The sequence below is a fragment of the Mesocricetus auratus genome, unplaced genomic scaffold, assembly GCF_017639785.1.
Source record: "Mesocricetus auratus isolate SY011 unplaced genomic scaffold, BCM_Maur_2.0 Super-Scaffold_100676, whole genome shotgun sequence".
Classification (NCBI taxonomy): domain Eukaryota; kingdom Metazoa; phylum Chordata; class Mammalia; order Rodentia; family Cricetidae; genus Mesocricetus; species Mesocricetus auratus.
The window spans coordinates 182,832,123-182,846,845 of record NW_024429266.1 but is presented as its reverse complement, the minus strand read 5'-3'; positions in this window follow the sequence as shown (position 1 = coordinate 182,846,845).

Genomic DNA, 14,723 nt, shown 5'->3' with positions numbered 1-14,723 from the left:
TATATTTAATTTGTATTTGTGTGTGCATGTGTGTGTACCTGTAGGTGTGGATGTGTACATGTGGGTGCTCAAGGAGGCCAGTAGAGGGCATCAGATGGTTCTGTAGTTACAGGTGGCTGTTCATTGCTGATATGGGTGCTGGGAACTTGTGGTATTTGAATGAAAATATCCCCCATAGGCTCATAGGGAGTGGTACTATTAGGAAGTATGGCTTTGTTGGAGGATGTGTGGCCTTGTTGGAGGTAGTGTTGTCACTGCGGGATGGGTGGGCTTTAAGGTTTCAAATGCTCAAGCCAGGGCCTGTACACAGCCATGTCTCCAGCCATGACAGCAACGGACTAAATCTCTGAACCTGTAAGCCACCCCAAGTAAATGTTTTCCTTTATGAGAGTTGCTGTGGTTATGGTGTCTCTTCAGAGCAATAGAAACCCTAACTCAGACGGAACTAAACTTCAGTCCTTCAGAAGAGTAGCAAGTGCTCCTCGTCCCTGCCTTTAATAATTTAGAATCTCCCCCTCCCTCTTTCTCTGAGGCTGATGCTCACTGTGTGGACCAGGCAGGCCTTGAACTATAGGGATCTTCCTGCCTCTGCCTCCTGAGTGCTGGAAGTAAAGGCATGCACCACTCACTCCACCTTGATTTTTAACATAAGTATGTAATTTCAATGAATTATATCAGATGTGAGTAGGATGTGCCCCAGGATTTTCATCCCCTGCCCCTCTGTCCTCTCTCTCTCTCTCTCTCTCTCTCTCTCTCTCTCTCTCTCTCTCTCTCTCTCTCTCTCTCTCTCTCTCTCTCTCTCCTGCCCCCCTCTCATAAAAACACAAAGTTAAGGAAAACAGAAGTTGTTCCATCAAAGACAGGAGTGATTCAGCTTGGGGAACTGTTACTGTTGGATCTTAAGTTGCCACTGTGACTTGGGGAAAAGCTACCAAGGCTGGCATATTACCCATATGGGAACTTCAAGAAGTCAGGAGAGGATCTCACAGAAAGACTGAGCCTTCCATTCACCAGTAGCTGACCTGGGATTTTATTTGACCCGCTCTCCATTTCTGGCAAAGTCATCTTAGTTGAATGTTTTGAAGTGAACTTTTCCGTTTTCTGTCTTCATGTTTTCTGGTTGTGCAGTTCTGTAACAACTGTATCTGGCAGTCATCTCTCCTGATGCTAACCAGACAGCATGACTGCAGGAGTGTGGTTTTATTCTCATAAAAATGTTTGAGGTGTTCACTGATGTTTGCAATCGTAGTCCACGAAACTGTTATTTTTTCTCCCCCCCTAATGGGTTCTGTCCTTTTGCTGCACTAGGCAGTGAGCCGTATGTCCTTGTGTTTCAGGGTGTCTTCTCCAGCCACCTGGGAGAGACGCTCCCAGAAGAGAGGCAGCTGGAGTGAGAGAAGACAGCTCAGTTCTGGTGGAGACGGTAGGAGAAAGGACCCAGGAAGTCTGCCCGGTGACATCAGTTTAAGGGTGATCAGTGTCAAACATTCGTTTGACGTCTGTGAGGTGTCCTGATGTCCCGTCTCAGGAAGACGCCTCTAACAAACATCCTCATTGTTGTAACAAAATAAAAATGATAATAAAGATTTTGGACACCTCAAAAATATGGTTATCAGTTCTTTCTTGAGCTTCTGTCCTTTTTTCAACCCATCAAATCAAATCCCAAATACCATTTTTGCTGTGGAGGTGACCTGTGTCATTTCTTTCCCCCAAGTAATACTGATTCAAGAACATACTTTTTAAAATGAAGAGACAAGCTCAGCTATCGGTTGTACTTTTAATTTTCCCTGAAGCAAGTTGTAGCTTTGTGGTTCTCAACCAACGAAGTTCTAGCAGAAAGTCACACTAAATTATGTCACCAGTGAATAGAAAACAAAAACAAAAACACTTTCTTTGTCCTTGTGCTGGAAGTGGCTCCAACCAAGATCAACTACACTTTTCTATCCAGGGTTCTCAGAGTCTTGAAGAGCAGAGCCTGTGGACATACTATCCCATTCCCAATTTGGTCCCTGTGAGTGATCTGTACTTTCTAATACTCTTAAAACAACCTCATAGATTATCACCTAAACTGTTGAACCACAGATTCAGAAGAAAGTCTCAACAACAAAATCATGTATTTTTCACTTTTCCAAAATAATGTGTGTGTGCACACATGCACAAGGGTGTACATGTTTTTGTGTGTGGAGGTAGATATACATGCCATAGCACATGTGGGGAGTTCAGAGGACAACCTTAGGCATCAGTTCTTACCTTCCATTTTAGTTTAAAATCTCTTCCTTCTTCTTCCTTCCTCCCCTCCTTCCTTCCTTCCTTCCCTTCTTTCTTGTGTGTGTGTGTGTGTGTGTGTGTGTGTGTGTGTGTGTTCCTGTTTATCTGTATAAGCATCACATGCATGCGGTTACCCACAGGGTCAGACGAGGGCGTATGATAATCTGGAGCTGGAGTTATAGGTGGTTGTGAGCCACTTCATATGAGTTCTGGGAATTGAACCCTGATCCTTTCCTAGAGTAGCAAGCACTGTTAAGAGCTGAGCCATCTCTCCAGTGCCCACCATGTTTTAAGACAGGATGGTTTCCTGTTCACAGCTGCATGTACCAGTCTAGTTGACACATAAAAAATCCAAGGATTCTCATGTCTCCACCTTCCTTCCTGCAGTAGGAAGGCTGGGCTTATCTATATGCTCCATCATGTGTGGAATTCGGTGGGTTCTAAAGATCCAAACTCAGGTCCTCATACTTGTGTGACAAGCACTTTATCCACTGAGCCATACCCACCCTATCCTAGGCCTACTTTGCACTTTTTAAAGTCTTGTTAGTGATAGACAGTAAGTCCTTTATCTGATCTGTATTAGTTAGGGTTCTCTAGAGGAATAGAACATGATTTATGGGCTGTGGTCCAGCTAGTTCAACGACGGCTGTTTACCAATAGAAGGTCCAAGAACCCAGTAGCTGTTCAGTTTATGAGGCTGGATGTCTCAGATGGTCTTCAGTATATGCTGGAATCCCACAGAAGTGGGTTCTAATGCCAGAGAAGGAATAGACTTGCTAGCAAGATCAAGAGCAGCAGTCAAAGAAAGCAAGTTTCCTTCTTCTGTGTCCTCTACAAAAGCTGCCAGCAGTTGGCTCAGATGAGAAGTAGGTCTTCCCACCTCAAAAGATTTGGATTAAAGTTGTGTCTTTTTGACTCAAAGATCCAGATTAGAAGCAGACATTCCCACTTCAAATGGTTTCGTTAAGCAAAAATCCCTCACAGGTGTGCCCAGGCATTTTTGGGTTTTAGATTATTCCAGATATAGTCAAACTGACAACTAAGAATAGCCATCATGCCATCTGGATCTTCTGCTCATCCTCTTGTCAATCATGTACATCTGCTCCAGAGAAAGGCAAAAACATGGATGTGTTGGGAAATAGATGTGTTGGGAAGTTACTATGTTCTATATTACTGGCTGCATACTGAAGAAGTAACTCAGATTTAATTGATATTTATATTAGTAAGTTTCAACATACTTTCCCTAAATATTTATGTTCTGTATCTTCAGTCTTAAAATATAAATGGGCAATGGAAAACCTTGGGCAGTTGCTGAGATTTTGAATGACTTACTCTGTAATAATTTGTAACTTCTCAATAAAACATTTTGAAAAACGAAGTTGAGTTCTTCCAGCAAGTTTATAAGTCTGGGTAAAGCAATTCAGAAATTATGGTAATTGGATGTGGCTTGTGTGGTGCTTCTCAGAGGTGGGAGGATGAAAACAATGCAGAACTTCCCCATTCTACAAGTCTTGTGGTTACACTAAACTGTGAGTCACACCGGAGGGCAGACTCGCTGATTTTTAAGTGTGTCCTTAGCAATTGGCATAGGGTGCTTGAGCTGCCTTATGGATACTGGTTAGATAAATGTCATAACAAGTTGAAGTGGTTGAAACAAAATACTAAACTGGGGGAAAGAACACACTTTTTAAGCAGTTAGGCTTTGATAGATGTTTTGATAGAAAACATCTCACTGGGGAGAGCCCACTCTTCAGTTGGTCCCATACACGAAGCTGTCATAGCTTAGGAATATTGCCCATCCATAACCTCTTGTCTTTTGCTTCTTATTACAGTCTTTGCTGATCTTAAAGCTGCAGAACCTGGGGGATAACTCCGTGTTTCTCTTCTCCCTGAACTCCAGAGGCTGAGTTCTACTGTGTCCTAGTTAGAGTCTCTGTTGCTGTAATAAACAATGATGAAGAGCGAATGGGGGAGGAAAGGGTTTATTTCATCTTACAACTCCCGGGTCTCAAACTATCATTGAGGAAAATCAGAAAATGAGATGGAGACAGGAGCCTGGAGGGAAGAACGGAAGCAGAGGCCTGTAGGGAGAGATCTAGGTACCCATGCCGCTGACCACACCCTTTTTGGGTGTGGCTACAGGTGCGTACTGGGTGTGGATAAAAGAATGAGGAGAGAGGTGCTCTCACTTTTTGGGGTTCTAGTCAGGCCTTGGAAAGCTGCTGAGACTAACCTGGGTTGCTGGTTTCTCTTGTAAGTACCTTCCCACAATAAATAGTCACCTATATGCTCATCAAGTGTAAGATTTATATTTCCTTATCAGAGGCTATGGAGAAAAGCTACTCATTGGTTTGTTCTCAGTGGCTTTCTCAGCTTGCTTCTTTATACAGACCATGGTCTCAGATTTGGGCTAACTGGTGGCTTTGAAGGGTGTCAGAATGGTGAAATCTCTTGCTGGTTGTACAAGTTCCTCCTTTGGCCAGCACTAGGGTTCCAGTTTTTTTTATTCCCCCAGTATGAGACCCCTGCAGAAATTTCAGTTTCTTTAGTCTGAGGGCCAAAAGGAGGGACACATTTGTCTCTTTAGAATATTTTCATTTCTGCCAGGAATCTCATGCTGGGAAAAGAAAAAGTCTGAGACCCTGGTGCCATCCAGGGGACTTTGTTTCTTGGAAAGAGACCTACACTATCCTGACAGCTTTTCTAGGTAACCTCAGAAGAGAATGGAGCCCAGGAGATGATGATGAGGGCAACCATACTTTGGCCAGATTTTATGGCTGTGGTAGTTTAGCTTTTTATGGATATCTTGTTCCTTTGTCTTTGGTTCACACTCCCTCCTTACCCCCTCCCAACTTTATCACCCCCTTTGTTCTTTCCTTTGCTCATCTACTTAGTGAGAGATGTATAGCAGGGCTGGTGTTTTATCCAGCAATAGAAGAATGAACAATGTGTTCTTTCCCAGTTCTGCCAAGAGGCGGTGACTGACTATCCAAACAAAGCAATCTCTGGCATTGGCTGTAATAATGAATGCTGCTGATTGAGCTCCTGATGGTTTGTCAAAACTACCCATTTTTCTTCAGCCCCAATTGCCAACATCCTTTTTTGCCATCTTTGTAGTCTGTTCTCAGTTCTGCATTCAGGAAACCTCATGCTACATGTGTGGGAGAGAATGAGTGGAGATAGGCAGAGGCATTACACAAGCCAACAGCGAAAATGCATTCTAGGGTAACGTGGTGATTCCAAGGAAGCCAGACCTGATGGAGAAAATTCATATTTTATAAAGATGACCTTGAAAACAAAAGGGCAGATTAATTCTTAGGGCTTCTCTTTCTTTACACAAGTTTTACAGGAATTCACATGCAAATGTATATGGGATATCTGAAAATAATATTGCCTCTGGGAAATCTACTAATTGTAAGAGAGCTATGCTAGCTGTACTTGTATTTGTAATTTGGGTTAGATGAAGTTAAAGTTAGACTAGATGTGCTTAATTCCAGACAGTGAAAGCAAAAGCTCCAAAGAAGCCATGGAGAAGGGGCTGTGAAACCAGGCCAACCACGCACTGGCTGTGCATGGGGAGATTAGGGACATCAAACCACCTTGCTAGACTTGGTTGCTTTGTTTGGCATGCAATTCACCCCAGACACTTAAGAATGAGTATCCGAAATGTTCTGTTTTATCAACTCTGTTACATTATCGTATTTGATTACTAGATTTTCTATTATATCAAAAATTGAATTGACCTTGCTACAATCACTACCATGCCCATGGTACTTAGAAAATTACCCAAAGCCCTAAGGAACTTTCCCTACGCAATCAGATGGAAAAGCAAGGGTAGAATGGGAAATCATCACTCTTAAAACTCTTCAGTTGGTCTTCTTTTCCTCTTACATTTTATTATGAATGAAAGATTATGTAGTTACATTGAACCTCATTGATTATCCAAAGCCATTGATTTGCCCAAATTACCCTAGGATATTTTGGAAAGCTATCTGTAGGAGCAGTCAGAGCCTAAGATGAGCTATAAGGAGATAAGTTAGCAAGATCTGTCACCAACATAGGCAAGGACTGATAATCTCAGGAAACAAAGCAGTAATGCTGTTTAAGGTGAGGGAACTAACCAAGGTGTAAGTGGCAGTATGTGGGAATCTCTACTTACTACAATCTTGTTGAATCCAATCTAGCTTTCTTGCACCTTTTCGAATTGAATAAAAAGCATACAATGTGCTCAAAGTTAAAAACATGGAACTTGCACATACTTGAGGGACTTATGCATGAAACTGAACCTTATTAGATAAAATCTAAGTCATGCCTCTCAAGCTGTGGAAAGCCTTTCTCCAAAAACAACCCTTGAACAATCAGCTTTGAGTTTGTAAAATTTCACTGGTCCTCAGTCACAGCAGAAAATGCAAAGTTGGTTTACTAGGTGTGAGACAAAGACAGTGCCAAGAGAAATAGTGATGTGTTTCCCAAAACCTCGACACTTCAGGCAGCAGAACCTCCTCCTTTCTTGCAGTCTGTTCCATCCCCTTCCCCATTGCTTATGTGCTACAAGGTTAAAAAGTCAGTACCGATTCCAGAAGTGTGCCCAGTTGTCTCTCAACGGGAACAACTTCATCTATCCTTATGCTTTAGAGTTGAGAAGTGGATTCTCCCCCCTCCACCATTTTGGGTTTAGTTGCTCTTTTATTTAAGTTGCATTTAAGAATTTATTGTATAACCCTACATATATTAACTAGTTTTTGTGAATGTCCATGTTCTGCTCATTAAAAAGCACAAGAGCACTGACTGCTCTTCCAGAGAACCCACAGGCTTACAACTGTTGATCACTTCAGTCCCAGGGGATATAATGACCTTCCATGGACATCAGATACACATATGATACACAGATGTTAATCCCAAATATGGGAGGAGAAAAACCACTGACCCACATCATCATGACCAAATTAATTAAAGCAAGAGATTAATTAAAAAAAGCTTTTTAATTCATGTATACAGATTGCCTCCATCTAAGACAGGGTTCTAGGGGTTACCATTGGATGTGAGGAAGATAAGGCTTTTGTAGTTCAGGGGTAGAGGATTTCCAGATTGGGGGGGATAGAATTGTTTACAGGAGTAGAACTTAAGCATAACAAGTTAGTCATAAAGACCTTTTGAAACATAGACAGGATTGCAAGATGGACATAGCAAGATAACCAACAATAGGTAGTCACAACAACAGGTAGGCATAACAACTTTTTGAAACAAAGGTAGGGTTGCAACATGGTTATAACTTTTTGAGACAAAGGCATGGTTGCCATTTCCTGGAACATGCAGTACAGAGCCATTTGTAGTTAAGGTTCCAGGTAGCATAGTCCAATCCTTGAGAAACAGAAGATTAATCATAAACAGGAATAAGCTTCATTAGTCTTTACTATAAGATGCAAGAAACAATTCAAACAGTGCAAGGGTTGAAAACTGAAATAGAGACAAAAAAAAACACAATCTGAAGGAAGGCTGGAAATAGAAAAGCTGGGCAATTGGTCAGGTACTACAGATACAAGCATTACCAACAGAATACAAGAGATGGAAGAGAGAATCTCAAGTGTTGAAGATACACTAGGAGAAATGGATTCATCAACCAAAGAAAACCTTATGTCCAACAAATCATTAACACAAAACATCCAGGAAATATGGGACACCATGAAAAGACTAAACCTGTAGGGAAAAGGGACCAGTCAAAGAAACACACCCTGAGCAGAGCCAAAGAAACACACTTTGGCCCTGCAACCACAACCAAAGAAATGTACCCTGACCCTAAAACCAGTGCCAAAGGAATACACTTTGTCCCTGGAATCAGAGTCAGTGAAAGAAATGTACCCTGGCCCTAAAATTGGAGGCAAAAGGCTAAAAAGGACCAGAGAAAGAAACACACTTTGGCCCTGAAACCAGAGCCAAATCTGACCCTAATCCTGTGTAAAAAAGTAACCAATCCCGGAGCAGAGCTCTAGCCAATCTGGGCTCAGCACTGAAATTGGACCAATCCCTACTCTGGAAAAACTTCCCCAATCCCTATATAAACCCTGTGTATGTTCAGCTTGGCTGGTCCAGCTGTCTTCCAATAAACCCCTTTGGATGAACTTCGGGTGAAGATCTTCTTTTGCGGTGGCGACAGAGCAGAGGCGACCCTGGGCAGAGCAGAGCAGAGCAAGCAGAGGCGACCCTGGGCAGAGCAGAGCAGAGCAAGCAGAGGCGACCCTGGGCAGAGCAGAGCAGAGCAGAGAGAGCAGCGCTGTAACACTTGCCCGGGAAACCTTCCTTGGCAGAGCAGAATTGTTACACTCTGCTCCGGGCTCCCTGCTCTCTGCTCTCTGCTCTCCAGGAGCAGAGCTGAACTATAGCAACTTCGCCCGAGAAACCTCCTGCGGAGCAAAACTGCTACACTAGGCGAATATCCCCAGGTGAAGACCCTGTCCTGCCGGAATGGAGCTGATACACCAGAGAAGCCTTTCTCTGAGGCAAGGCTGTAAGCTGCCAAGCTTACTGCAACCTGTGGTGGTCCTTGGCTCCCGAGCTCCAGGAAACCTTTCCACCTGAGCTGTGTAACACTGAGTATTCTGTGACTCCCGAGTGCCAGAATACCTGACCCACTCCTGTTCCATCCTGTCCTGACCCATCCCGACGAAATGCTTACAAAACCTAAGAATAATAGGTATAGAAGAAGGTGAAGAAAACCATCTCAAAGGGGCAGGAAACATATTCAACAAAATCATAGAAGAAAAACTTTCCCACCCTAAAGAAAGACATGCCAATGAAGGTACAAGAAGCTTACAGAACACAAAATAGAGTGGACCACAAAAAGTCCCCTCACCACATAATAATTAAGACCCCAAATATACAGAAAAAAGAAAGAATATTAAGAGCAGCTAAGGAAAAAGGCCAAGTAACATATAAAGGCAAACCTATCAGAATTACACCTGACTTCTCCATGGAAACTCTGAAAGCCAGAAGGTCCTGGATAGATATTCTACCAACATTAAGAGACCATGGATGCCAGTCCAGACTACTATACCCGGCAAAGCTCTCAATCACTATAGATGGAGAAAACAAGATATTCCACGACAAAACTAGATTCAAGCAATACTTATCCACTAACCCAGCCCTAGAGAAAGTTCTGGAACAAAAACTCCAACCCAAGGAAGCTAACTACAACCAGAAAAACATAGGCATTAGATAATCCCACTTTACCAACAGCCAAAAGAAAAAAGGGGTGGAATTCCACACATAATTCCACCACCACCAACCATTCCAAATCAAAGAAGAATGAGCAATCAATGGTCATTAATATCCCTCAATATTAATGGCCTTAACTCACCCATAAAAAGACACAGGCTAACAGAATGGATTCAAAGACAGAATCCATCCTTCTGCTGCATACAAGAAACACACCTGACCTCAAAGACAGACATTACCTCAGAGTTAAGGGTTGGGAGAAGATTTTCTAATCAAATGGACCCAAGAAACAAGTGGTGGTAACAATCCTAATATCTAACAAATTAGACTTTAAAATAAAATCAATCAAAAGAGATGAAGGGGGTCATTACATACTCATTACAGGAGAAATCCACCAAGATGAAGTTTCAATTCTGAACATCTATGCCCCAAATACAAAGGCATCCATGTTCATAAAAGAAACATTACTAAAACTCAAATCACATATAAAGCCCCACACACTTATAGTGGGAGACTTCAACACCCCACTCTCACCACTAGACAGGAATACCAGACAGAAACTTAACCAAGAAGCAAAGGGTCTAATAGAAGTTATGACCCAATTGGGATTAACAGACATCTATAGAACATTCCATCCAAACACAAAAGAATATACCTTCTTCTCAGGGCCACATGGAACCTTCTCAAAAATCAACCACATACTTGGCAACATATCAAACCTCAACAGGTACAAAAAAATTGGAATAACTCCATACATCTTATCAGACCACCATGCTTTAAAGTTAGAATTCAACAACAACACAAATTGCAGAAGCCCTACAAACTCATGGAAATTGAATAATGCACAATTGCTCTATTCCTGGTTCAAAGAAGAAATAAAAAAGAAATTAAAGACTTCCTAGAATTCAATGAGAATGAAGACACAACATACCCAAACCTATGGGACACTTTGAAAGCAGTGCTACAAGGGAAGTTCATAGCACTAAGTGCCCACATGAAGAAACTGGAGAGTAGTTATACTAGAGAATTAACAGCACAACTGAAAGCTCTAGAAAACAAAGAAGCAAACTCCCCCAGGTGGAGTAGACACCAGGAAATAATCAAACTGAGGGCTGAAATCAATGAAGTAGAAACTAGGAAAACAATATAAAGAATCAATGCAATGAAGAGTTGGTTCTTTGACAAAATCAAAGAGCAGCTTATACCAATTCTTCTCAAAGTATTCCATGCACTAGAAGCAGAAGGGTCTTTGCCAAACTCTTTCTACGAGGCTTCAATAGCCTTGAACCCCAAGCCACACAAAGGCACAACTAAGAAAGAGAACTTCAGACCAATATCCCTCATGAACACTGATGCAAAAATACTCAATAAAATACTGGCAAATGAGATCCAAGAACACATCGAAACAATCATTCACCACGATCAAGTAAATTTCATCCCAGGGAAGCAGGGATGGTTCAACATACGAAAATCCATCAATGTAATCCACCATATAAACAAGCTGAAAAACAAAAATCATATGATTATCTCACTAGATGCAGAAAAACCTTTGACAAAATCCAACACCCCTTCATGATAAAGGTCTTGGAGAGATCTGGGAGAACAGGAACAGACCTAAACATAATAAAAACTATATACAGAAAACCAACAGCCAACATCAACTAAATGGACAGAAACTCAACACAACTCCACCAAAATCAGGAACATGACAAGGCTCTCCACTCTCTCCACACCTTTTCAATATTGTACTTGAAGTTCTAGATAGAGCCATACGACAAAAAAGGAGATCAAAGGGATACGAATTGGAAAGGAAGAAGTCAAACTTTCACTATTTGCAGATGATATGATAGTTTACATAAATGACCCAAAGAAGTCTACTAGGGGACTCTGACAGCTGATTAACACCATCAGCAATGTGCCAGGCTACAAGAACAACTCAAGAAAATCAGTAGCCCTACTATATACAGATGATAAAAGGGCTGAGAAAGAAATCAGAGAAACATCACCCTTTACAATTGCCACAAACAACATAAAATACCTTGGGGTAACGCTAACCAAACAAGTGAAAGACCTGTATCATAAGAACTTTGAGTCTTTAAAGAAAGGAATTCAAGAAACCATCAGAAAATGGAAAGATCTTCCATGCTCTTGGATAGGTAGGATCAATGTAGTAAAAATGGCAATCTTGCCAAAAGCAATCTACAGATTAAATGCACTCCCCATTAAAATACTAGCACAATTCTTCACAGACCTTGAAAGATCAATAATCAATTTTGTATGGAAAAACAAAAGACCCAGGATAGGCAAAACAACCTTATTCAACAAAGCAACATCTGGAAGCATCACTATCCCTGACCTCAAGCTCTATTATAGAGCTGTAGTCCTGAAAACAGTTTGGTATTGGCACAAAAATAGACAGGTAGACCAATGGAATCCAATTGAACACCCTGATATTAACCCATACATGTATGAACATCTGATCTTCGACAGAGAAGCTAAAAATGTACAATGGAGAAATGAAAGCATCTTTAACAAATGGTGCTAGCATAACGGATGCTGGCATATAGAAGAATGCGGATAGATCCATGTCTATCACCATGCACAAAACTTTTAAGTCCAAATGGATCAAAAACCTCAACATAAATCCAGCCACACTGAACCTCTTAGAAGAGAAAGTGGGTGGTACCCTTGAACGAATTGGTACAGGAGACAGCTTCCTGAACATAACACCAGTATCACAGACAGTGAGGTCAACAATTAATAAACGGGACCCCCTGAAACTGAGAAGCTTCTGTAAGGTAAAGGACACAGTCAGCAAGACAAAAAGGCAGCCCACAGAATGGGAAAAGATATTCACTAACCCCACATCTGACAGAGGGCTGATCTCCAAAATTTACAAAAAACTCAAGAATCAAGTCTCCAAAACACCAAAGGTTCGAATTAAAAAGTGGGCTACAGAACTAAATAGAGAATTCTCAATAGAGGAGTCTAAAATGGCTGAGAGGCATTTGAGAAAGTGCTCAGCATCCTTAGCCATCTGGGAAATGCAAATCAAAACAACTCTGAGATACCATCTCACTCCTGTAAGAATGGCTAAAATCAAAAACACCAACGACAATTTATGCTGGAGAGGTTGTGGTGAAAGGGGAACTCTCCTCCACTGCTGGTGGGAGTGCCAACTTGTGCAGTGACTTTGGAAATCAGTATGGAGATTCATCAGAAAAAATGGGAATAAACTTACCACAAGACCCAGCAACTCCACTCTTAGGCATATATCCAAAAGATGCCCATTCATACAACAAGGATGCCTTTTCCACTATGTTCATAGCAGCATTATTTGTAATAGCCACAACTTGGAAACAACCTAGATGCCCTCAACTGAAGAGTGTATAGAGAAATGTGGTACATTTACACAATGGAGTACTATTCCGCAAGAAAAAAATAAACCAATGGAATCCTGAAATTTGCAGGCAAATGTATAGCTCTAAAAGAAATCATCCTGAGTGAGTTAACCCAGTTACATAAAGAAAAACATGGCATGTACTCTCTCATATATGGATTTTAGACATAGATCTGGGGAGTGCCAGCCTACAATCCCATGGTCAGAGAATCTGGGAAACAGAACCTTCATTCAATGGCTGATGGAAGCAGAGGCAGCGTCCCACAGCTAAACACTGAACTGAACTCAAGGAATCCAGGGACAGAGAGGGAGGACTGATGAACAAAGGGGTTAAGACTGGGCTGGTTTAACCCTCAGAAACAGCTGACCTGACAAGGGTTAGCTCTCGAATCCCAGACTGATGGCTGGGAATCCAGCATGGGACTGATCAAGACCCCCTGAATGTGGGTGTCAGTGAGGAGGCCTAGGTAATCTATTGAGCCTTGGGTAGTAGATCAGTATTTATCCCGGGTATACAAATGGACTTTGGACTCCCATCCAACAATGAGAGATGTATATTCACCCTGGACTCTTGGGGGAGGATCTAGGCTCTGCCCTGGATGAAATGACAGACTATGCACACTCCCATGGAGGGCCTCACCCTCCCTGGGGAAATGAGGGGATATTGGAGGGGTTGGTGGGGAGACATGGGAGGAGGGGAGGGAAAGGGAGAGGGACCTGGAATTGACATGTGAAGCAACCTTGTTTCTAATTTAAATTTAAATTTAAAAATAAAACATAAAAGAAGAGTAAAAAAAAATCTATATTACCCAAGGTGACTTTCAGAGTCAATGCAGTATCTTCACAAAGAAACCCAATGTTTTGTTTTTTCATTTAAAATAGTCTCAAATGATATGGGAAGATGAAGGATTTTATACAGCAAAAGTAGCTGGAAATGTAGCTTAGTGGTTGAAGGCTTGCTGAGCCTGCACAAAGCAACATACACACAAACACACCATACCCCCACACACAAACAACATACCATATCACACACACACATGCACACCACACATACCATATACACATACACACAACACACACACCCATACATATGCCACACACCATAACACCATACCAACACACTACACACACACACACACACACACCACACACACTACACACACCACACACCATACCACACCACAATATATCCACACACACACACACCACACACATACATCACATCACATCTACACCATACATACACACCACATACCATACCACACACTATACGCACTAGAAAAAGAAGGAAGTTGGCAGCCATGATTAAAGCATTAGGGTGCTCCAAGAGACCACTTCCTGAACATAACACCAGTAGCACAGACACTGAGACCAACAATTAGTAAATGGGGCCTCTTGAAACTGAGAAGCTTCTGTAAGGCAAAGGACACAGTCAACAAGACAAAATGGCTCCCTACAGAATGGGAAAGGATATTCACCAACCCACATCTGACAGAGGGCTGATCTCCAAAATATACAAAGAACTCAAAAAGGTAGTCACCAAAACACTAAATAATCCAATTAAAAAATGGGGTACATATATAAATTGAGAATTCTCAATAGAACAATCTCAAACGGCTAAAAGGCATTTAAGAAATTGCGCAACATCCTTAGCCATCAGGGTAATGCAAATCAAAACAACTCTAAGATATAATCTTACACCTGTCAGAATGGCTAAAATCAAAAGCACCAATGACAGTTTATGCTGGAGAATATGTGGAGAAAGGGGAACACTCCACCATTGCTGGTGGGAGTGCAAACTTGTACAGCTACTTTGGAAATTAGTATGGTAGTTTCTCAGAAA